At 32.7% G+C, this 24,599-nt stretch overlaps 1 non-coding gene across 1 annotated transcript; it reads right to left on the bottom strand.

Annotated features, from left to right (window-relative positions):
* Positions 1 to 558: 558 nt before the first annotated feature.
* On the bottom strand, positions 559 to 747 carry LOC145246932 (U2 spliceosomal RNA). The gene has a single exon (XR_013863206.1). It is a non-coding gene; the product is annotated as a U2 spliceosomal RNA (small nuclear RNA).
* Positions 748 to 24,599: the final 23,852 nt, after the last annotated feature.

The following is a 24,599-nucleotide window of genomic DNA, read 5'->3' as shown; positions in this document are numbered from 1 at the left end:
TAAACACATGAAATTTAAGATGTAGGCTCCGTGGACACGGATCTAATTTAATAATTTAATTTGCACTCAAAACAATAAATATTATGGTGTCATAATAGGGGTCAAAGTTAAAAAAATTGACTTTTTTGTTGTTGTTGTTGTTGTTTTTTTGTTTTTTTTATTTGCTCAGAATGCACCTCCCGACCCCCGCGCAATGCTAGTGTATATATATATATATATATATATATATATATATATATATATATATATATATATATATATTATATATATATATATATATATTTATATATATATATATATATATATATATATAATGTCTATATTGATTAAAATAGGATAACAAAAATCTAACGATATTATAACAAGCCATTAGTCGCGTGCTCTCGTGTAATGAATGAATGCTTGAATATAGGATTGACATGAAATTCTTAAAGATAAACTAAAATGACCGAAAATGGGCTGAAATGACTTAAATAAATAAAAAGTAAATGACTTAGAATGACTTTAATGAACTTAAGAATGACTTGAATGCTTAAAAAATAACCGGAATCCTTCAAAAACAACTCCAATAATCTGGAGAATGACTTGAATGGTTTGAGACTGACTGGTTGTAAAGTGGGTGATCATTTTACATTAAATTAATACATAAAAGTGATCCCCCACTTTATAACACAAAGTTACAAAGTACAGCATGTAGTAAGAACAGATACTACACTTTGATCTTGGCCAAAAGGCCAAGAAAAGGGTATTTATTTGTTCCCCCACCGAGCAAATTAGGCACAAGGCCGATTTTTAATGTGAGGAGTGAAGGGGAAATGGAGATCAACTCCCCGGGGTGTAGGGGAGCTAGATAGTGAAAATTCGTATGAAGGGTTGCCCCTACATTGACCAATAACTTATATGTGGAATTGCACTCACATATGGTCTTTGCTTGCAGTACCTGCCGGAACAGATGGTATTTATTTGCTCCCCCACCGAGCAAATTAGGCACAAGGCCAATTTTTAATGTGAGGAGTGAAGGGAGGGGAAGGGAAAAAGGGGAGCAGCTCCCGAGAGGTGGGAAATGGGAGCTGGTTAATGGTCAGGCATGTGGGGTTGCCCCCACATCTGGTCTTTGCTAGTCCTAGCTAGTCATAGCTTGCAGTATCTGCCGGAACAGATACTACACTTTGATCTTGGCCAAAAGGCCAAGAAAAGGTTATTTATTTGCTCCCCCACCGACCAAATTAGGCACAAGGCCGATATTTTTACATGCTGGACATCGTATACGGGTAAAAAGATTTCCACAGCCATGCTTCCTCACTTCCTCCATCTTTTGGTATTATGTAAAGATATACCATTTGTTGTAAAAATCTAATGGATAAACATCTGAAGAAGTTGGTGAGGACAGGATATTTTTACGGAAACATAAATCGTAAAATTGCCAACTCATTAATGAAACAGCTGTAATGGAAACATCCAGGAAATAAACGAAGGTTATAAAAAAGAAAACGTGAGTCTTTGAATTTTCAACAAAATTTTGCATTATATATGCTCGGTCCCTATTAAATAGACACATTGAGCTTAACTCAAAAGTAACGGTAAATGGTTTTAAAATAACAATCTGGACCCGTTAAACGAAAACGGTATACATTGACAGTAACGACATTTCAAAAAAAAAAACTTAATATATATATATATATATATATATATATATATATATATATATATATATATATATATCGTATATATATATCGTATATATATATCGTATATGTTATACAGGTTTCGTTGAATAGCAGAAGACCACCAAACTACTCATCAGAGACATATATGTTCTTCCGAAAAAATTGAATTGCTTTTTGGGGTCTGAGGGGGGTTGTTTTTGTTTTTTGTTTTTCTTTTTTTGAATGAAAGAGATTGTGATAAAGAAAAATTATTGATAAAAAGAAATGGAAATATTTATTTAATGAAAATAGCCTTTCGCTTTCATAGATAAACAAGAACTTTTAGAGTAGACTATTTTACGTTACACCGGCCAAGAGAAATAATAGTCTTAGCAAATCTTTTCTTCTAAAATAAAAACAACAACAAAAAAACAGATTTATTGTCATCTGGAGATATAGCTCAGTGCTACAGCACTCGATAACAGATAGAATGATCCCCTGTTCAATTCCGGTTGTACCTCACTATTTTATTTTATTTTTTCTTATTAACGAATTCAATTCACGATAAAAAAGAGGGGACCATTTAAAATCGCCGCAAATCATTTCTTCGTTTGCATATTTTAAAACTAAACATTAATCAGAAGTGACATTTCCAGGGCATTTATCGTCAACCCCAAATATCACCTGACGTGATATTATTGTAAGCAAATACAGGCGGAATTTAATGAACGACATAGCCATTATTTTTATTTTTTATTTTTTATTTTTTTCGTATTAGTCCAACGGGAAAATTATTTCTCGTAATATATAATAATCAATAGACCATTGATTCTACAATAATACATACACAATCTACATAAATTAAAATATCATGTTTAAGCGTATTGTACGATCGGGCAACGCCAAGCGGCCAGCTAGTTAATTAAAAACCTAAACTAAAACAACACCTGAAATAAAAATAAAAAGTACCTTAAGCATACAAACGATTAAATAAAGTTAACTATGAAACAGATGTATTCATTAAAAAGGGTGCGTAAGAGAAAGTAAAATTCGCCGAACCCTTGTTTGAGATAAGCCCCGCCATTAGCTAATGGAAACATTAACATGTGGTAGGAAATAACAATGAATCACATTAGTTAGCTAGCTAGACAAAGCAATATGTGTACATATAAAAATACCTGAAACCATTAATTCCGTGCATTTTAATCTGACGATTCCCTACGGGGACAAAACATGTTAGCATCTTTGTAGCTTAATTTACATAAATGTAATTAAAAATATCGACGATATGATAAAATGAAGTTGATTTTTTCCTCGCCAAAATTCAGTTGCCAGAGAACACATCATTCCGATATGGTTACAAAAAAAAACGATACGCATTTCTGAAAACTAACAATCACTTTCATTCGATTTCATGATTTCTTATATTAATTACGATATATCAAAATATTATATACTAGCAGGACCCGTGGAAATTCTACGGAATGAGAAACATATTTATTCAACAAATATATTTTAATACAACTGATATTTTTAGAGAGAAAAACCAATAACACGTAATAAATATGACTTTATTAAAATGTCTATTAAAATAATTTCCATTGTGTTTTAAATATACAACTGATCTAAATAAGATAAATTAAAAGTACTAAAAAATACTCAGAAAATAATATTGTGCTACATAGTTCAATGCATACAATAAAATCACATTGTTATAGACAATATTTAATTCATTTCATTCAATATATGTATCTTTCTTCTTTCTTTTTTCTTTCTCGTTGTATCATTAGAAAATAAAGTCGCCCGAAGGGAAATCCAAACTTCAAACAGATTTTCCAGCATCACCATTGGAACGTGATGGTGGCTAACTGGTTAACAACACGGACTGAGAACCTGAGTGCAAGGTTCGAATCTAGTTCATTCTACAGAAACACTTTCACTTAGGGATGTTAGTAACCTTCACGTGGTTCCTACAGATATATTTATAGAAAGAATTCTAACTAGAAAGACATCTAGATAATGAATGCCAACAAAATCATCTGATCCATAGAAAATGAATACATAAATGATGCTCAACATGGCTTTTGGGTCAAGATCACAGTGTAGTATCTGTTCTGATGCTACACTTTAACTTTTCTGCCCTCGGTTAACGGAGGAGAAAATTTCCCAATTTGTGTTGTCTGAGATCGACTAGAACTCTACGACCTTTCACATCCTGATACACAATCTGCACTCTATGACCTATTATTCTCATATAATTTCACAGCTCGTCTCGCATAAAAGAATCCTACTTTATACCGTCGCTGATTATCGAATCGTCTTCGTAGACTTAATATCTTATCGTATTTTTTCATACTAATGGTTCATCACTTACAATGTAACATGATGCGGACCGAGCGATGCCGAGTGACCTTGCTAGTCGACACGAATTCAGAGGAATTCGCACGGCTGAATTCTAATGATGATGATGATGATGGTTTGATGTTGTTTTAAACAGAAATGTCTATGGGATTTTGTCAGAAAGAAAAAAAAACAAATAATTGTTCTTATCTTTTTGTTATTGTATATCCGTTAACAACGAAAAGGTTGTTTTTAGACCCTCTGTTGAGCGATATGAAGAAATCCAGAGATTCTTAAGCTGACATCTTGGGGTGGGAATCGGGGGTGAGGGGTCGCCGCCAGGCATTTTCGACCTGGAGGTGACTAATAGCTCCTAATTACATGATAAGGAACACCTCAGTGCAATGAGGGTTAAAAATGGGGATAGATAAAGCCGAAAGGAGGAGTAGAAATCAGGGAAACAGAAAGAGGGTGGAAATTCAAAAGAGAAAAGGAAAGAGAGAAAGAGTGACTCCAAAAAGGTGGAAGGAGGAATTACTGATTTGATAAAAACAAGACACTTGGCTAATTTGGGTCTTTTTTCGCTGATCCCTTTCCGTGGACTGACGGTAGATGAAGAACGGAGAACTTGGTAAAAGAAACAAAACTGCCAGCCCCCTAAGTTGCATGACTAGGCCAGTGTGTAACTATTATTTGTAAAGTCGAAGACAATAATCAATTCTATGTTAAGAAAAACCAATTAAGTTTGACTTTCTTTTCTTTGATTGGAACGCCATTGTGAATGCAATATATTTCTCCGATAGCCCAGGTGACGGTTGGAAGCTGATTTGAAAGCGGAACCGGAGAGTGACCGACGACGACGGCGAAGACGAATTCGACCACTAGACGAAACCACGGGTAACGCCACAGGTATCAGCTACAGGTGCATTTCAATCACGAGCCTATGCACCTGAGCTGAGCTGCACTGGAGGGGTTACAACAAGGGCCAAAAGCCATTCGAGAATAAGATGTAAAAAGAGATTCCCAATGGCATAATGAAATTATATCTATCTGATCGGGCTTCTTGCCCGGACCAATGTGACTCTCTCTCTCTCTCTCTCTCTCTCTCTCTCTCTCTCTCTCTCTCTCTCTCTCTCTCTCTCTTTCTCTCTCTCTCTCTCTCTCTCTTCAATTTTCCCTATCTTCCATTAGCGGTCTCAGATCTTCAGGATCACAGTTGACGTCATGTGCAATTTGCTGGATGTACGTGCGTTCGTGCTGTGGAATCAACAGCAATACATTTCTCACAAGCTCTTGTTTTCTCATCTGGCAGTAATCGGCAAATCGGAAACGTCGCTCCACGATAGTAGTTGGTATGCCAGGTAAGTTGCCATAAAGTTGCTGCTTCGTGAGATGATCTTGCCAAGATATATTCAGCACTGTTCGAAGCATACGGGTGTGCATGCCGTCTTTCTTTCCAATCTTTTTGAAACTATACTATGCAAAAATTGAGAACTATGTTAATTAATTCAAAGGATTACTCGACGGATATTTGTTATTGACTTTAAAACGACTACATTGTAGTCTGTTTGAAATCAGTTCCACGTTAACCTTTTCCACGGCTATTAAATGTTTGATCATGCAAAGAAATTCTCATGTTTTCTCTCATAAAAATATCCCAGTAGCGCCGATACGAATATATTAATCTCTTTTCGTAAGAGTGATATTACAAGGTCTCTGACCTCGCGGAATCTGATGCACCCATTGGGATGTGAAAGTTATCCGGCGTATCGCACGTGGTTTAGTGTTTACCGTAGTAAGATATAACGGATCTTCTTGCCGGGAGAATTATACTGATATCTGTAGAGTATTTTTATGAGTAAAAACGTCCACAAGAAAGCCGGTGATGTTGTTAATATTAGTTAACATCGAAAGTTTTTTTTAACCACGATTCTGTATGCTGTAGCGTGGAAAAGTCGTCCATCACTTTGGTTGAAGAGGATAAAACGGGTTCATTTTCTATTATTATTAACATGTCTATTAGATTTTTAATGACTAACATATCTATCAAATTAATTATTAATAACTAACATATCTATTAAATTAATTATTATAAATAAACAGTGTGTGCGTTGGGATTCTTAATCCGGCAGGGAGGGGGAGGGGGATGCGTCTAGTGTGTTAGGTATGAGTTAATGTTAAGTTCATGCTTGCATGCCTTCTCGCTTCCAGCAAACACCGCTGGCTAACCTCACGGTGAAAAGGGAGCAGCTATGCATAAGTCTTCCCTGCCAGTACATAGCCTCTCCATCATCAAGATTCCTACAGTGCCTCCATGTTGGCCACACACGGTAACTGGGTGCCTTGTAGCACTAGGCTAAACTTGTAGGAGATCTCGGAGTTGTAGGGGACCTCAGAGGTAGTGCGTTATGGCTCACCGATGGGTGAACATGCCCTGGCATACTACCAAACTCTACCCCACTGTCTTGCGAGTGCCCTTGGTTGGGCGAAGACTAGGGGAACCAACCCCAAAATTAAATACCACTGTCCTGTGGGCCTTATCACAGCAAAATGCTAAGAGATGGGAACTCTAACTTCAAATCCTACTGCTGCCTTGCAGTTTTCCTTAAAAGGCTATGGAACCTCATCCAGAAAGAAAAGGCGTAGTAGCGGACACGATATGGCGACTGTTTACCTCACTGAGATTACTTTCGGCCAGAAGCTGCGACCTCCTCTCCTGTCAGTCGTCGCAGGTTCGCTCCACTGGACATGAGCGTTGGGGGTTCAGAGGGTGTTTATATGATGCTCAATAGATACTGCACCTAAACTGCACAAGCAAGTTTGGAGCCAACGTGGAAAGTCCTGTGGTGATGGAATGAGACTACACCAACACCGAGGGATAAAGAACTGAGGCCCCAACTAGTCATCGTCAAGATTGACGAACTGCATGATGATGATGATGATGATGATGATGATGGTGATTAGCAAACATATATATGTTTAATAACTAACATGTCTATTAAATGTTTAATAACTAACATGTCTATTAAATTAATTTTTAATAACTAACATATCTATTAAATTCATTATGAATAACTAACATATCTATCATATTAATTATTAATAAATAACATATCAATTTTTTTATTAATAGCTAAGATAGCTAGAAAATTAACTATTGATAACTAACATGTCTATTAAATTAATTAGTAATGATTAAAATATCTATTAGATTTTTAATAACTAAGGTATCTTTTAAATTAATTATTAATAATTAATATCTATTAAATTAATTATTAATGACAAACATAAGTTATTAATAACCAACACATACATTACATTCGTAAAACTTACATGTCTATGAAATAAATTTTTGATAAAACATATTGTTTAATAATTAATAACTAACATATCTATTAAATATATATATATATATATATATATCAGTTATAAAAAAAATTGCATCTATTAGATTACTAATAACACATATATTAAATTTATTATTCATCATGAACATATCCATTAAGCAGCAAGTCCTGGGGACATCAACCTGAAAGAACAGTTGGAAATGACTTATATACCATACATTACGATTATGTAATCCCTACGATTGAAAATGCTGCCGTGAAACCTGACATAGTTATATGGAATAAGTCAGAAAGAGTGGCAACCTTGGTTGGAGTGAGTATCCCTAATGATGGCAGTCTGAACAGAGCGGAAAGAGAGAAACAGACCAAATATCACGGTCTCATGTATGATATGAAAAGAAACTGGAATCTTAAGGAGATATCAATCATACTAGTTATTAAAGGTTCCACAGGGCTTATGAAAAAGAACCTAAAGTCCTACCTTACTAATATTACTGGTGAACTAAGTGCAAAAGAGATCCAGACAATTGCACTTAAGGGAACAGAGAGGATACTAAAAAGAGCTCTTGGTTTGTTTCAATAAAAAGCAAAGCAATGTTGGCAGCTGGTTTTGCTGCCCCATACCCAGCATTACAATCTTCAAAGGAATAAAATTAAAATAAAATTAATACCTAATATATCTATCAATTCTTTATAACTAACACATCTAAAATTACTGTTCCACAGTTCTAATTAATAATAATGTTAATATATATGTTAGTTAATAATGATATTATTTTTTTTTTATATTATATATATAATAGATAAAGTTCAGTACTTTTTTTTTTAAGAAATCGATATTTTTTTCCTCGTCTGTCTTATACAGTCAACTGCAAATTAATCCTGGTAGATATTTTTTCTTATTGAAAAAATAGTCTGCTATCACTCAAAAATTGCATGGTGTTTCGTAATACAGCGTGTTCAATATTTATCGTTACAATTTTCTAATCTCATCTATATTTAGTGAATTTTCATGAATTTTTATCTTTTTTAGTTACATATGGATAAAGTTTAACTTGAAAGTTACTTTTGACAATATGCGCCATGTTTCACCGAAACGAATTGCCATTGTAGAGCTATTTAAATCCGGAAAGTCTGCAGGAGATATTGTGAAGGCCTTAAATGTGAACTGAATGTCTGTGTGGAGAGCGCTAAAACGTTTCAAGTCAACTGGTGAGATCAATATATTTTATCTGTCTTGAAGAGTGAAGTCTCAGCTTCCCGCCATATTTATTTCGAGGCTCTGAAGAAAAAATTAAGTGATGAATCTCACAAAAAAAAATCATTCGTGACTCGAGTGAAGCATCCGTACGTGTAAAGCATAAGGTTATTGGTGCACAAGGTGGTTACATTAAATAAAGTTTGGATATTGTTAATCTAGTAATACTATTGCATAGATTTACGCTTGGTTGATTTGTATTGTTTTATTTATTCAATAAATATGGCCAAACTTTTGTAACGTGTAACACCTTATATATATATATATATATATATATATATATATATATATATATATATATATATATATATATATATATATATATATATATAATTTTTATAAATGTTTATTTTTTTAAATATTGTTAATTTCAATGTATACTATTTTCGTTTAACGGGTTGAGGTTGTTATGATAAAAACCTCATCACCGTTAATTTCGAGTTAAGCTCAATGTATCTATTTTATAGGTGCAGAGCATATATAGTGTAAAATTTTGTTGAAATTCAAAGACTTACATTCTTTTTGTAACTTTTGTTTATTTCATTCCCGGATTTCTTCATTAAATTATGGAATTTTTTATGGACACATAAAATTATAAAATTGCCATCCCATGAAAAAATCCGGGATGAAATAAACAAAAGTTACAAAAAGAAAAGAAAAAAATGTAAAAAAAAAAAAGTTTTGCACCATATATATATATATATATATATATATATATATATATATATATATATATATATATATATATATATATATATATAAATTAAATGTTCAAACGTAGGGACCAATGAATACAACGAGGTTGTTAGTGCTCGATAATAAGAGCAAAATATTTTTTTTATTTTCAATTCGAAGATAAACAGTTACATTTGGTTGCTATCTGTTTCAGTCTCATTGACTGAAACAGATGGCTGTTTGTAGCGACCCTAAGATTAACTATAACTACAGACGTGAAACAAAGACATACGTAAAATCGGTTGCTAATGTTGCTAGAAATATGGCTGGATCATTCCACTGCTCCAGAAAGTACCTTACTCTTGAAACAATCATCCACCTCTATAATCAGATACAGAAGAACTCCGGGATACGGGATTAAGAATTAGTCACAAAATACAGTACAGTATATAATACACATGTATATATTCAAATAACATTATAAATAAAACCGTAAGGCGGAGCAAATATCGTAACCAGATGTCGATAAACATTGTATTCCACACCCTAACCTGGAAAAAAAAAGGATTTTAATACCACCGTATCCAGGGGTTCTACTGTACGTCCAAATATGGGACATTGTAACTACACAGAGCACCCCTTTCTTACCTTGCTGGATTTGTATTATTACACACAGGTCGTTAACCACAAGACCATCGTCACTTACCTGGGCAGTAATGATATGGGTGACCATTTGATATCAGGTGTTGCTTCGAAGCCTGGAGAGAAATGGGTGTCGAAAAACTGATCTTGCCCAAGACACGTTGCATGTAAATGCAGTGCTCCCGCAATCCCGGAGTGTTAGGGACCCATCATCATAATCATCATCATCATCATCATCATCATCATCATCATCATCATCATTGCTAACCTAGTAAATTGTAACACGTCGTGGATTAAATTATGTTTTTAAGTAATCATAATTCGACCTTTGGGTTGCATCTGTGATTGATAGATAATCGAATAAGAGTATATTTACAAAAAAAAAAAAAAAAAAAAAAAAACGCATCTGCCCCACAAAGATAATCATATTTGTTTGAAACAAGGATTTCACCATTTTCGAAAGTATGGGTTAAGGGAAATATAAATCAATCTTATTGCTAAATTTATACACTTTGACTCCCAACAGCGAGCTTTAACAGTTCTGATCTGGGTTTTGATTTAACATTCTTCTTCATTGTTGCTGAGATGATGCGATAAAAGAAAGGAATCCCAAGAATCTGGAGGAAATCTTCCAAGCCAACACCAAATTTCCATCTGTTGCAGAAAATGTAAAACTCATAATAACTTTTCGATTGCACATATTTTTTCATCTGTTCTAAATTTTTGAGATGAGGATCGATTATCATATATTAATACGACATCGTGTGTGTTATTTTCTGTGTCACGCTTACATCCGGGTCGTTTAATTGTTATGTACTTCTATTTCTTGTCATAAATATTTTTACCATAGAATTCTTCATAAGTTTTGGTTTCGGTTTCGATTATAGCTGATAGCACATAAGTTATCTCTTTTTTTTTTTCATAAATAATTTTATCAAGAATTCTTCATAAGTTTTGGTTTCGGTTTCGATTATGGTTGAATGAACTCAAGTTATATATATATATATATATATATATATATATATATATATATATATATATATATATATAGTAATTTATAAAATATGTATGGCGATTAAGCTACACTGAACATTCTGCGTTTCATCCACTTATGCCTGACGAATCCTATAGTGGATGAAACGCAGAATATTCAGTGTAGCTTAATCGCCATACATATTTTATAAATTACTAACTAGCTCTACCTACGGATTGAGCACTTTTGAAGTAAATACTTAAAGTTTACGCATAAATCTATACTTTCGTATATTGAATTTATGTGAGTAAATGAAGTAGTTATATATATATATATATATATATATATATATATATATATATATATATATATATATATATATATAGTTTTTATTTCGGTTCCGATTCAAGCTAATACATCCAAGTCATATAGGTATTTTATTTTTGAAATCGCAACTTTATAATATATAAAAATCGATTGAACATTAACCCTATAATAATATACACGATATCTGCAAAAATAAAAATATCATATTTAAGCATACTTTATTACTGGGCTTTGCCGGGCGTTCGTGTTAGCTTAGATAAATACTTTTGCAGTTTTAACAAAAGAGCTACAATAATATCAGAGCGTCTCCATTTACAGTGAACATCTACAGAATGCCAACATTAATATATTACGTATGAATGAGTCCCCTGTGGAATTTGCATAGTTCCTGCTAGTTCATATTATTTGGATTCTTCCAACTACTGTTCTCATCTTCAGTGTTATTTTCACAAAGTTACGGTCGATGTAACCTCCGACCTTCTTCAGGTGAATCTTGTCGAACTCTTGAATATTTCTGTCGAACTCGGTAATCTGCGCAACATTTCGAACGAGACGTTTTATTTAATCCATGGCTGTAGAATGCTCTCGTTCCGCCAGCCATGACTGGCAAGAAGTAATTCGCAATTGTATTTTGCGTGTCGCTCGTTCTGAGGATAAAACTTGTAAAGTAACTTTACAACTGAATTTAACCAAGTGCTATAACCACTACGCAATGGATCCTTGCATTATAAAAGTTATAAGAGCTCTGAGCGGTGAAATACCGACGCATTTTTACGAAAATGTAGAAGAATTCGGAGACACATTAAAAAGTAGGTCTTTGTATGTGACCAAACACATAAAAGGAGGACTTATGGTCCGGATTTCAGACCGTGGCCTTTTGGCTAGAACCAAACTAAAGTATGTGTTCTGGTACTGCATTACATAAAGTGAGACAGAGCTAATTTTTTATTTTTGTTTTAATCAAGAGCATTTCTTTTAAAACGGATCGGTGAAACCTAATGTGGTATTAGCTCTAAGCAAACTATGCCGGCTCCGAAATGGGGAGTTTGCAGGGGATATTAAATTCACAAGCGGTCCCCAGCCACATGTATATCCTTGCCATACATTGCCATACATACTTCTTAATTTCGATGGTCTAACTAGAACAGTGTGAATACGATTATGCCCCTTTTTAGAAAGCTGGATGAAGCAAGAAAATAAGCGTGCCACAGTCATAAACTGCAATTTATTTGCATCCAAAAATATTAAAATGCTAAAAGGCTTTTGAATGTTATTAACGATTTCATGGAAGGATAACTCTTTATTTAAATTATTATAAAGTAGACGACTATAAGGGAATCGGATATTTTGAAGCTTTATTATTATTATTATTATTATTATTATTATTTATTTATTTATTTATTTATTTATTTTTTGGGGGTCCTCGTTTCAAACGGAAGATTTGGCGGGCGAGTATAGGTGGGGTTTAAGCTTCCACATTCCACGCAAGGTTCTCATTTTTTACAAAACGAATATTATGGTAAACTGATTAGCATGGCTTCGAAATCTTACACCATTGCAAGAAGAAAATACCAACAACAGTTGTGTCTGTATATGATTGTGTATGCGTACACGGATATCTATAAATGTGTTTTTATCTGTCTATAAGTGCGTACATGTATCTGCATATGTATATATGCGTGTCTACATGTGGTTGTTAACCCCCACCCACCCACCCACACACACATACACACACACACACACACACACACATATATATATATATATATATATATATATATATATATATATATATATATTTAAAAGTGTATATATAGACATCGAACAACCCAACCTTCCCATACGCACACATATGTTTGTCCTTCCCGACATGGGTAGGATTCAAAAACTGTCCTCCTTTTCGTACGATCTATGACTTTTTTTTTCTTACATTTTTATTTCAATTATCCTGAAGATGTCCTCTGAAATAAGGACGAAACGTTGATTATTTTAATAATTTCATTCGGTTTTTCTATTTTTCTCAAAACATAACGTCAACCACCGCTGGTATTTTTACTTTCCTTATATATATATATATATATATATATATATATATATATATATATATATATATATATATATATATATATATATATATATATATAAATGGAACTTCTGGTTTATTCAAAATCGATCAACTAGAAATTTACAATCCCGTTTTCTGTGAAATTTTATAACAGTGAATATTATCATCTAACTGTGTTTTTAAATATTAAAAAGTAAATATTACCTTATTAAAAAAAAACAACTTTTATTCTTCGGGGAAAAGATGACTAAAAATAACGACTCTGACTATAACACACTTTTTTTTTAATCGTTAAAATAGTAACACAGAAATTAATATTAAATACGATTTTGACTTTAACACACTTTTTCTTTAATCGTTAAAATAGTAACACGGAAATTAAAATAAAATAAAATACAAATATTTTTCGTAATGCGGAATTATTTTCGCCGTTTTATTTCCGGTAGAAATGAGCGGTCCACGAGTTGATGACTTCCGAATTACAATATTTCATTATCTGTTTAATCGATAAGTATATAAAAAAAAATTCCCTATTTTTTTTTATTTAAATTCATTGTGGCGGTTCTTACGATAAAATTAAACCATCATGAAATGACGAAAAATAACGGTTCTGACAAAAAAAGATCAAAAATATACAAAATACTGTTAGAAACTAGCACAATATATGTTACCGTGACATACGCTGACATATATTCGGTGGGTTTTTAAAAGTATGTGGCATAGTTTTTTTTTTATTTTTAACTCATTTTCTCAAACTTACGGTGTTTAGCAGAGAGTTCGGTGCCGTTTTGAATTTTCCAACGCATCGGTAAACACGGGATGTTTTTTGAGCAAAATAAACATTTCACATTAAATAAAAACGCAAAAAAATTATCCAGTTAGGTTGAAAGGTAACTTATATTGCCTTTGATAATATGTTTTTGTTTTTTTGTTTGTATTACTGTACACGTAGATTCGAAAAAGTTGCCAAAAAACAAATGTATAACAAATATTATCAAAGGCAAAATAAGTTACTTTTCTACCAAACTGGCTTATCCAGTTAGGTAGAAAAGTAACTTATCTTGCCTTAGATAACATTTGTTATGTATTTATTTTTCGACAACTTTTCGAATCTGTGTTCAGTAATACAAAGCCGTTTGATTTAGTGTAACGTTTAGCCGACTCGAAAACCAGTGTTTATCAGTGTATTTAAAATACAAAATGGTGGCGGACACTGTTGATTACGTTGTTTTGGAATATATATATATATATATATATATATATATATATATATATATATATATATATATATATATATATATATATATATATATAGCCACAACTGACTGCTAGCTATATGCAGACCTCAAGACCATAGAAATAAATTTCGCTCCAATGAAAAATTTATAACGGTATGGACATTTATTCAAAAGAAAAGATATCCTGTAATCTTTTTACTGCTGAAAGAATAATAAAAAAAAAGCTCAAATAAACTTGGAGGACAAAGCTAGTATATAGTTCGCTTATTATCAAACATTATTGGTTACATATGTGCATACATGTTTCGGTGGCGTCCCTATTCAAAGAGACCTACCTCGTCAGACAAAGGCAGAAACTCAATAAGTTTCCTTCTTTGATCTGGCGAGGTGGGCCCCTTTTAAATTGGGACACCATAGAAACATGCATGCACATATGTAACCAATAATGTTTGTATAATAAACGGACTATAAACCTGCTTTATTCTCCATTGAGCTTTCTTTAATAATTACGCGAGTTTCATTGGATTTACATCTAGGAAACCAATCTATCTATACACACACGCGCGTGCGCGTGCGCACACACTCACACACAAACACACACACACAAACACACACACATTTTTTTCTGAACCGTTCACTTTTTGTAAGTAAAAAAAAAAAAGACAAAATACTCGAGCTGAGATCGAAACCAAAAACTAAACACAGTGAGTACCAATTTTTCAATTTTGACTCATAAGCAGCTATTTCCTTTTCAGATAAAAACGCCTTAAAAAGTTTTCCACGTGTCTGAATATCCTATATGCCGAATTTCAAGAGTGTAGATCAAAAATCTTTAAAGTTTCCTCACACACACAGACACACACACACACACACACACACAAACACACACACAGACACACACACACAAACATTGTAACTTTTAGATATATATATATATATATTTACATGCATATTCATACATATATATAAATACGTACACATACACACAGATATAAATACATTTTTGGGGGGGAGGTGATTTTCTTATTATTGTGTTCTAGCCGGATGCCAAATCTTTACCCGTACTTTACAATTCTCAATCACCATAATACCACATTTACACGAGGGATTGTCCTACTTAAAATTGCCAAATAGAATTTTTAAAATATATACATAGACAAAAAAGGCACAAATTGAAATTAAAAGATTTAATTGTTTTTTTTTCTTTTTTTTCTTTGATTTGTATTTTTTTTTTTGTTTTTGTTTTTTTGTTTTGTTTTTTTTGTTTTTTAGTTGAATAGGCTTATTTTTTTAACGAAATATGGCAACGTTCATAGACTTGAGTTTTAACAACAGGCTATACAATCAGATTTATTAGACCTCTTTATAAGGTATTTATATTATTGTAAATGTATGGCCCCCAGATATGGGTAACAGAGTAGTTAGTCATCAATGATTTGTGGCCAATTAATTCTTTTCAATAGTCTCCTCCTAATTGTGATGTTCCCATTTTAAGGGCAACCAAGCCAAAGCGGCGAATGCACATAAATTATTCAATATGGAGGAAAGAAAAACAACAACAGCTGCTAATCTTGGCGTGCCTTCTCTTTTATTTATTTATTTTTTTTTTTTTTGTTAATAGTCTTGTTAGTTCATCAGTAAATAAAATAATGAACGCAAACTTCATAAAATACATTGAAAATACTTTTTAAACATGATTCATATTTAATCCTTGTGTTCACTTTTTTATTCAATTTTTGAAAATATCGGAAAATGACAGTAATTTATAAATGGAGAGAAAACTTTCAACACCGTACCTGAAACTGTTGAGAACTACCTACATTATATATATATATATATATATATATATATATATATATATATATATATATATATATATATATATATATATATATATAACAATTAAATTTACCAAAATGATAAAACTAAAGTATATTATAAATATCAAAGAATTAATATTTATAAAGTTATCTCAGACAGATGTAAAAGCTCGATAAAACCAAATAGGAGATAGAGCTTATAACAGGAGCAAACAGTTAATAAAACATGTTAAAACCATATTTAATCTGAAAAGGAAACACTTGATAAGTGGATAGTCCTTAATCCGCGGAGTTTCGAAGAAATACGTTCCTTCTTATCAGATATATATATATATATATATATATATATATATATATATATATATTAGTGTGTGTATATAGATGTATATATATAAGTATATCTATATATGTATGTATATGTATATATATACGTATATATATGTATATATATGAATATATATGTACATATATGTATATATATAAATGTATATTTATATAAATATAGGTATAAATGTACATAGATATCTATGTATACATTCATATGTATGTATATATGAAGGTATATACAATCATATATATATATGTATACATACATATATATATATGCATACATATATATATGTATATATACATATATACACATATATATGTATACATATATATATGTATATATACATATATACATATATATGTATATATATATATGTATATATACATATATATATATGTATACATATATGTATATATGTATATATACATATATATATACACATATATATATATGTATATATACATATATGTATACATATATGTATACATATATAGATATATGTATATATACATATATATATGTATACATATATATATGTATATATGTATATATACATATATATATGTATACATATATATATGTATATATACATATATACATATATATGTATACATATATATGTATATATACATATATACATATATATATATGTATACATGTATATATGTATATATACATATATCTATGTATGTATACATATATGTATATATATATGTATATATATATATATATATATATATATATTAAATCCTGCAAAACTTTTCTCATCCATTACTTATCGAAATAAAAAATCTAAAGCAGGTGTTCATGAATAATCACTTCCCAACTATATTGTTGATGAACAAATATAACTAACGCTACAATCCCTACTAAAACCCTAGCAATAATATTAGTCAGCACCATAATTCCGACTCTATTAATAAATTTTACCAAAACCAAATTTTAGAGTTGAAGAAAGGGCAATAAAAAGCATCGCCCGTAGATACTTTACTCCTGTTGACAGCGACAGGAGAATTAAATTTATTTTTTACTATAAAAAGTTTAGAACTCAAAATCTCGTACTTAAAAACAAGGCCTATACCAAAATAGACATAAGAATAATACATGCATTGGACATACAACGACAACGTTATCCCGCCGACTTGCTATGCATTTAAACAACACCAGCGCATTATACCAACGTTTAATAAAAGAACATAACTGTTTCCCTCCAGTCTTAAACAAATCCTTGTTGATAATACATTGTACATCAGGAAAATAATTTTTTAAAGTTTAAAATTCTCGAAGCATCCTACATCATAACCCATCATCCTTACTATTAATAATATCGCATTCGAGAAGGGCAACAACTTTTTAAAATGTCTGGCGTATGGACTCGTTGATTTTTATACTCATATTTTTACTTGACTTAGATTTTAATCACTTTTTAATCGGCTTTTTATATATTTTTAACTTTCAATTAATCGATACGATTTCTTGTATATTTTACTTTTCATTTTTTAATTTCTATTTTCGATCGTACTCACTTTCAACTCATCAACATCTGAAGATGAATCGAAAGCGCTCGTGATAACTATGGAACTTTCATCAATATTTTCATTTTTTATATTAAAAATAAAAGATTATACAGAAAATCATAAAAATCATAAAAATAAAAAATAGAATCATAAAACAAAGTATCTTCGTTGTATTTAATAATGTCTGCTTGAATATATACGTGTGTGTGTGTGTGTGTGTGTGTGTGAGAGAGAGAGAGAGAGAGAGAGAGAGAGAGAGAGAGAGAGAGAGAGAGAGAGAGCCGGGTAGAAAAGCAACAATACAAGATAGAGAAATATGAAGATCTAAAAATTGAGCTGACCCGTGAAGGTTACATTGTAATCTTTCGAGCTGTTGAAATTGGAGCAAGGGGTTGCTTTGCAGGCTCCCTACATCAACTTTTAAGCCAGCTTCGAATTAAAGGCCGAACAAGAATCGCAGTAAGTAAACGCCGCTTAGAGATAACTGAACAATACGCAATATGGCTCAGTCCAAAAAAGGAATACCGCATAACATAGTAGCAAGTGTCTACAGTGTAGCAGATATATTTATTCATTTATTTAATGATTCTATTAAATTATTTATGTATTATTTGATATTTTAAATTTATATATATATATATATATATATATATATATATATATTTTATTTGTTTTATTTTAATTATTTATATATTATTATTATTGGCTCACATGGAGCTTTCACACAAGTCAACAAACGATCTGATTGGAAACCTGTGGTGTTCTCTGGAAGCTGCGTGACAACAAGTCTCCCCAGACGTCCAGCTCTCTCCACCCCCTTTGATAGCATTTGCAAATGAATTTGCATCATCGAAACAGCCGCTTACCATTGATTTCTCGCTGGTAGTGGCCATTGGTTTATACTGGAATTTGAGTGGCACTCAGCCTCCCCAACGTCCCAGTATTATTATTATTATTATTATTATTATTATTATTATTATTATTATTATTATTATTATTATTATTATTTCTTTTCGATATGAGCGCGTCTTTACGAATATGTAAGACGCAGTCTTTGAACATTTAAATCACACACGCAAAGTCGTTTTTTGTCACAAGAACAGCCAAATTATCAAACGTCATTATTTATTGTATTGAGCAGTTCATTCAAATGCAATTCAGATAATCGAACCTCGTATCAGTGAGTGGGGGAGTGGCCGATACGTGAAGAAGCCGTAGGGAGGAAGGCCCCAAAACGGTGCATATTTTCTCCTGACGACCTAAGATTATCTGAATGGCGATATGAAATACCCTCCAAAAAATATGATCATATACAAATCTACGAGTGAATAAACTAAGAAATGAAATGAAATACCAAAGGAAAAAAAAACGTAAACACCATTACATACAAGTCTACGAGAAAATAAACTAAAAAAAGGAAGGCCCTCAAACGGTCTGTTTTCTCTCCTGATAATCGACTAGAAGGCGAAATGGAATACTTTACAAGTGAAAACAGCTGAAAAAAGATATATATATATATATATATATATATATATATATTTTTACACAGTGGTTACTACTTATCAAGGCCCGGAAGCCACTCAGGGATAAGGGTTATTGCAAGTACATTACGTTAGTGTGGAGATTTGATGAAGTGTTTACTTAAGGGGGTGGTTCATTAGGAATTTGTTAACATTCGACTTGAAGACATCCAAGTTGTAGTCCGGTGGGAAGCAGGCAGGCGGAACGTGCAGTTCTAAGAAAGAAGCTTTGTTCATGGAATCCGCGTTTTGATTTAGGCACAGATATAGAGTGGGGGAATTTTTTCACAGTGGATTCAGCTAGATGGGTGTTTTTCGTGAAAGATTGGCGAGGGGGGACCAGAGATTGGAGTTCAGACGAGCACCTGCCATGGAAATAACGATAAAACAAGGATAGGCTCGCAACGTCTCTTCTGTGGGAGAGAGGTTGCATGGTAGAGAAAAGGACATCCCCCACTAAGCCACGAAGTCTATTTTGTACTCTGTCAAGGCAGGATAGGCTGTTTTTAGCAGCTCCTGTCCAGATATGGCAACAGTATTCCATCCTTGGACGTACTTGGCTTTTATATAGATAGAGAATTGCATCAGTAGTGAGATATCTTCTGGAGCGGTAGAAGGATCCCACCATCTTTCCAGCGACCTTGGAAACAGACTTGATGTACGTGTTCCATTTCAGATCAGGAGTAAAGGTCAAACCCAGAAGCTTGTCAAAACACGGGGTCTCACCCAGACGAGAGCCATCCATCACAATTGATGCCAGATGGGGATCAGCGCGTTGATGATGTAAGGATAGGAGTTTGGTTTTGGATGCATTAAAGGTAACCAGCCACATCTTCCCCCACTGAACCACGCGCTGGAGATCAGAGGAGAGAGAATCAGAGAGAACTTTGTCATTTACAGCCTTTGATGTGTTGCCGTAGATGGTCGTGTCATCAGCATATATATATATATATATATATATATATATATATATATATATATATATTATTGTTATTGTTGTTATTATTATTATTATTATTATTATAATTATTATTATTATTATTATCGAACATTTAAGTAATTATTATTATTATCGAACATTTAAGTAAGCAGCTTATACAGTATAACGCCCAAACGTTGTTTTTCGGCCATATTGTTCTCATTGTTTTCTGCAATGAGAAAATTAAAATTAAATAAAAATAATTCGACCGAACCTCCATGAACCCACCTTTATACCCAATTTAAAAAAAAATGTAATTACACCAAGCCTCATTGAAAAAAAAATGAAAACAACAAAAATCTCTTCTGAAGATAATCGGATGCACCGATAGAAAGCTCTCGAGAACAACGAGGACAATATAGCCGAAAAACAACCTTTGGCCGTCATAGTATATAACCAGCCTGCCGAAATTAAAAGGACCGTCCGACAAATTGAAAAAACTATCCATCTAGATCGGAAAAAAGAACAACCCAGTCGTGTTCAATGAGACGTGTCTGAATAATAATCTGCTGCCAAAATATACAAATATATATATATATATATATATATATATATATATATATATATATATAAAATTTATTTATACAAACATTGATGGCTACATATGCGCTTACATGTTTCTGTAATCACCCGTTACTGGGAAGATTACGTCTTCAGACCAAGAATTAAATTGAAATTTCAAGACACAAAAAACATTTTCTTATTTCACTTACAAAATTAGAATCTTATCATCTAATATGGGTAGGGGTTAGGTGTAGGGGAGGATAAGTAAAGTCTGTGAACAATCCATTCCTCACAGGCTTTTATATATATAAATATATATATATATATATATATATATATATATATATATATATATATATATATATATATATATTGGTTGCACCAGAAAGGGTCATTAAAGGTGACTCGGGCACTGATATAGTTTAGAAAATGTATTTTGTATTTACAAGAGAGAATCCATAGAAAACAAGAATTCATATGGTGTACAACAAAATGCAAACCTACGACCACAAGAGTCTTCACCTCTTGATATATTTATACTGTTCGGGAGATTTAATTGTGTATGGTGAGTTCCCGAGCCTTTTTCCACCGCAAGAAACTCTTAATATCTTCGCAGATTTGGGTCGATAGTCAGTTGGTCGGTGAGTTTTCTCTTTCAAACCGACAGTCATGGAGTCACGGAGAACTTTTACATCCGAATCCACGAAAGCCATGCAACTAATGGTAACCATTTATTTGTAAAGGAGTAATGTAAAAAAAAAATAGTATCGATTCTTCATTAAGAAAAAATGGTAACGAATGTAGATTCCATTTATGTATAATGAAGTTAAAATGAATTTTTTCAATATCTAATTTTTAAAATCTTCCCGATTCATTGGCGGACCCTATATATATATATATATATATATATATATATATATATATATATATATATATATATATATATATATATATATATATAAATGTTTTTATATATATAAATGTTTTCTTAAATGACGTTGGCTGATGCATTGGCTCAGCGTTTTGGCATTTTTGGTGTTTTACGTCAACTGCCTGGAAAATTCTGAGAGTAGTGTAACGTAGCTATTACGCTCGAACCGTGTTCGTCGCAGTTCAAACCTCTCTCGGGCTCCCACACCTTCTGGCATTGTCGGAAAGGAGCAACAAACAAAAATAAATAAAGATCTGGTTCGCCATTTTATCTTTTTTAACAAAATCATTTATTACCGTTACTCTCCCGTCTCGACACCACTTAAAATGTCTCTCACTGCTACATGTCCATCTAACCTGGCTAGCGTTTCTCTTTCTTCCGGCCGCACGCTGGCCACAACCGGCCTAATCTCGCCCTCACTTTACATGTTCGTCTCCTTCGGTGTCGACTTTTTTTCTTTTCCAACCCCGTGATTTCTTTTCTTTTTGTCTTTCTTTTTCTTCAGACGCAAGCCCGAACAATTTGCATACGCGTTCAAACGCTGCTCCTGCTTCTAATACAATCGCTTGCCATCCATCCTTTGGATGCTGCTGATATTTTCATACGCGCTCATATGCTCTCTGTTACAGTAGCGCGGTCCTTATTCAGAATAAGTACCTGAAAAATTGTAAGTTAATTTAGCGTAGAACAATGACGTAATCGTAAAAAGTAAAAATGGTCCGGTCTGAATGTGTATATGTGCGTGTTAAGTTGTGTAAACGTGTTTGTATTGTTGGGTTAGTTTGAACTTCTCGTGTACTCGGTGTGTGTATCAAGCGTTAGCTTCTTATCTGCCATTTCCTATTGACGTCCAAACTCGACGCAAAAATAAACGTGCCGGCTCCATCGGCCATATTGACAATACACTGTCCCTATACACATTAGGTATCCTCTCAATGCGCACCCACACACCTCGGCTTTCAGTAACCCTACAACCCTATTTAAAGGCTTCTTCATCCTGCAGACACAGGAAATCGTAGACAAATAGATGTATTTAATCGTCGCTTTCTTTTCATCTCAAGCCCCTTACACCCGTACTCTCAGGATACTTTGACACTAAACAGGATTTATAGTCTTTGTCCGGTCAAACTTCATTCAAAATATAAAAGGGGTGGAAAGAGACGATGATTTAACGTGCTTCCAGCGATTTCCGAGTTCTTCCACAAAAGCACACTCACATGCACATACACACGCGCGCACGCACATACATACACACACACACATATATACACACACACACACGTATATATATATATATATATATATATATATATATATATATATATATATATATACACACACATTATTACAAAACTAAGTTATATTTTTCAGAGATGTACTCTGGTTTCATGTAGGTGGATTGTCCGTTTAACGGCCATTAAAAAATCCAATCAAATGATCAGCGTCTCACAAAAAAAAAAAAAATCAAAGAATAGAATTTAAAGCGTATTCATATCTCTACTATTATATAAAAGGCAGTTTGCTTCTGTGTTGGTTCCCTATGCAAAAACGACTGGGTCGATTTTTACTAAATTTCACGCGAAGGTAGTTTATGTTCCTGGCACTGTTCTTAGATAGGTTTTGTATCAGAATGTTTTCCATAAGTGTCGATAATCGATAATGGAAGTAAGGAAATAATACGATGAAAGAAGGAACATGCGATTTTGACCAAATTGAACACCTTACACAGAATCACATGACTGCATTTGAGAAGTTTTATTACAACACAAGCCGAAAGGCTCGATATATAAAATCAACAGTATGTTTTTTTTATGACATGGGCACCTTTGAAATGAATGTTTCTGTTTAACGTACAATTTCACCATGATACTTGACTTTTTCGTTTTAAACTTTAATTCAAGCCAATATCACGTCACAAGTAGTAAGATCAGGCATACAAAATCAACAGTACGTTCTTTGATATGACAGGGGCGTGTTTAAAATGAGTGTTTCTGTTTAGAGCACGATTGAAGTATGTTGCTTGATTTTTGCATTTTAAACTTTAATTCAAGCAATCTATTATATTAATCCCACTTGTCTGTGTAAATGTATGTGTGTGTATGTGTGTATGTGTGTATGTATGCATGTATGCGTAAAACTTTCGACAGAGGCGACGGATTTTCACGATCGGCATCATCTTCAAGTTCGATCTTTCGGATGACAAATATCGAAAAATTGGCCAAAACCATTAATTCCTTCACCCTCAACTGGGCACTTTTCTACAGGGATGGGTCGTTTTTCTTCGCCGAATTTTTCAAAAGTCATCCCCTCTTTTCGATTGTCTAGATTAATTTAAACTATGTCAGTTCCGAAGTGGCGATGGGCGCAACAGCAAACATGTCACTTTTTTTTTCACGTTCTTTTCCACCTTCGCGGTACGGGTTCGAGCCTGTCTACCTACTACCATATTTTTTTTTTTTTTTTGCTCTACCAATACCCTTACACAC

The sequence above is a fragment of the Euprymna scolopes genome, chromosome 24 (assembly GCF_053919585.1).
Source record: "Euprymna scolopes isolate OS-2025 chromosome 24, ASM5391958v1, whole genome shotgun sequence".
Lineage (NCBI taxonomy): Eukaryota > Metazoa > Mollusca > Cephalopoda > Sepiida > Sepiolidae > Euprymna > Euprymna scolopes.
This window is presented reverse-complemented; position numbering and strand designations above follow the sequence as displayed.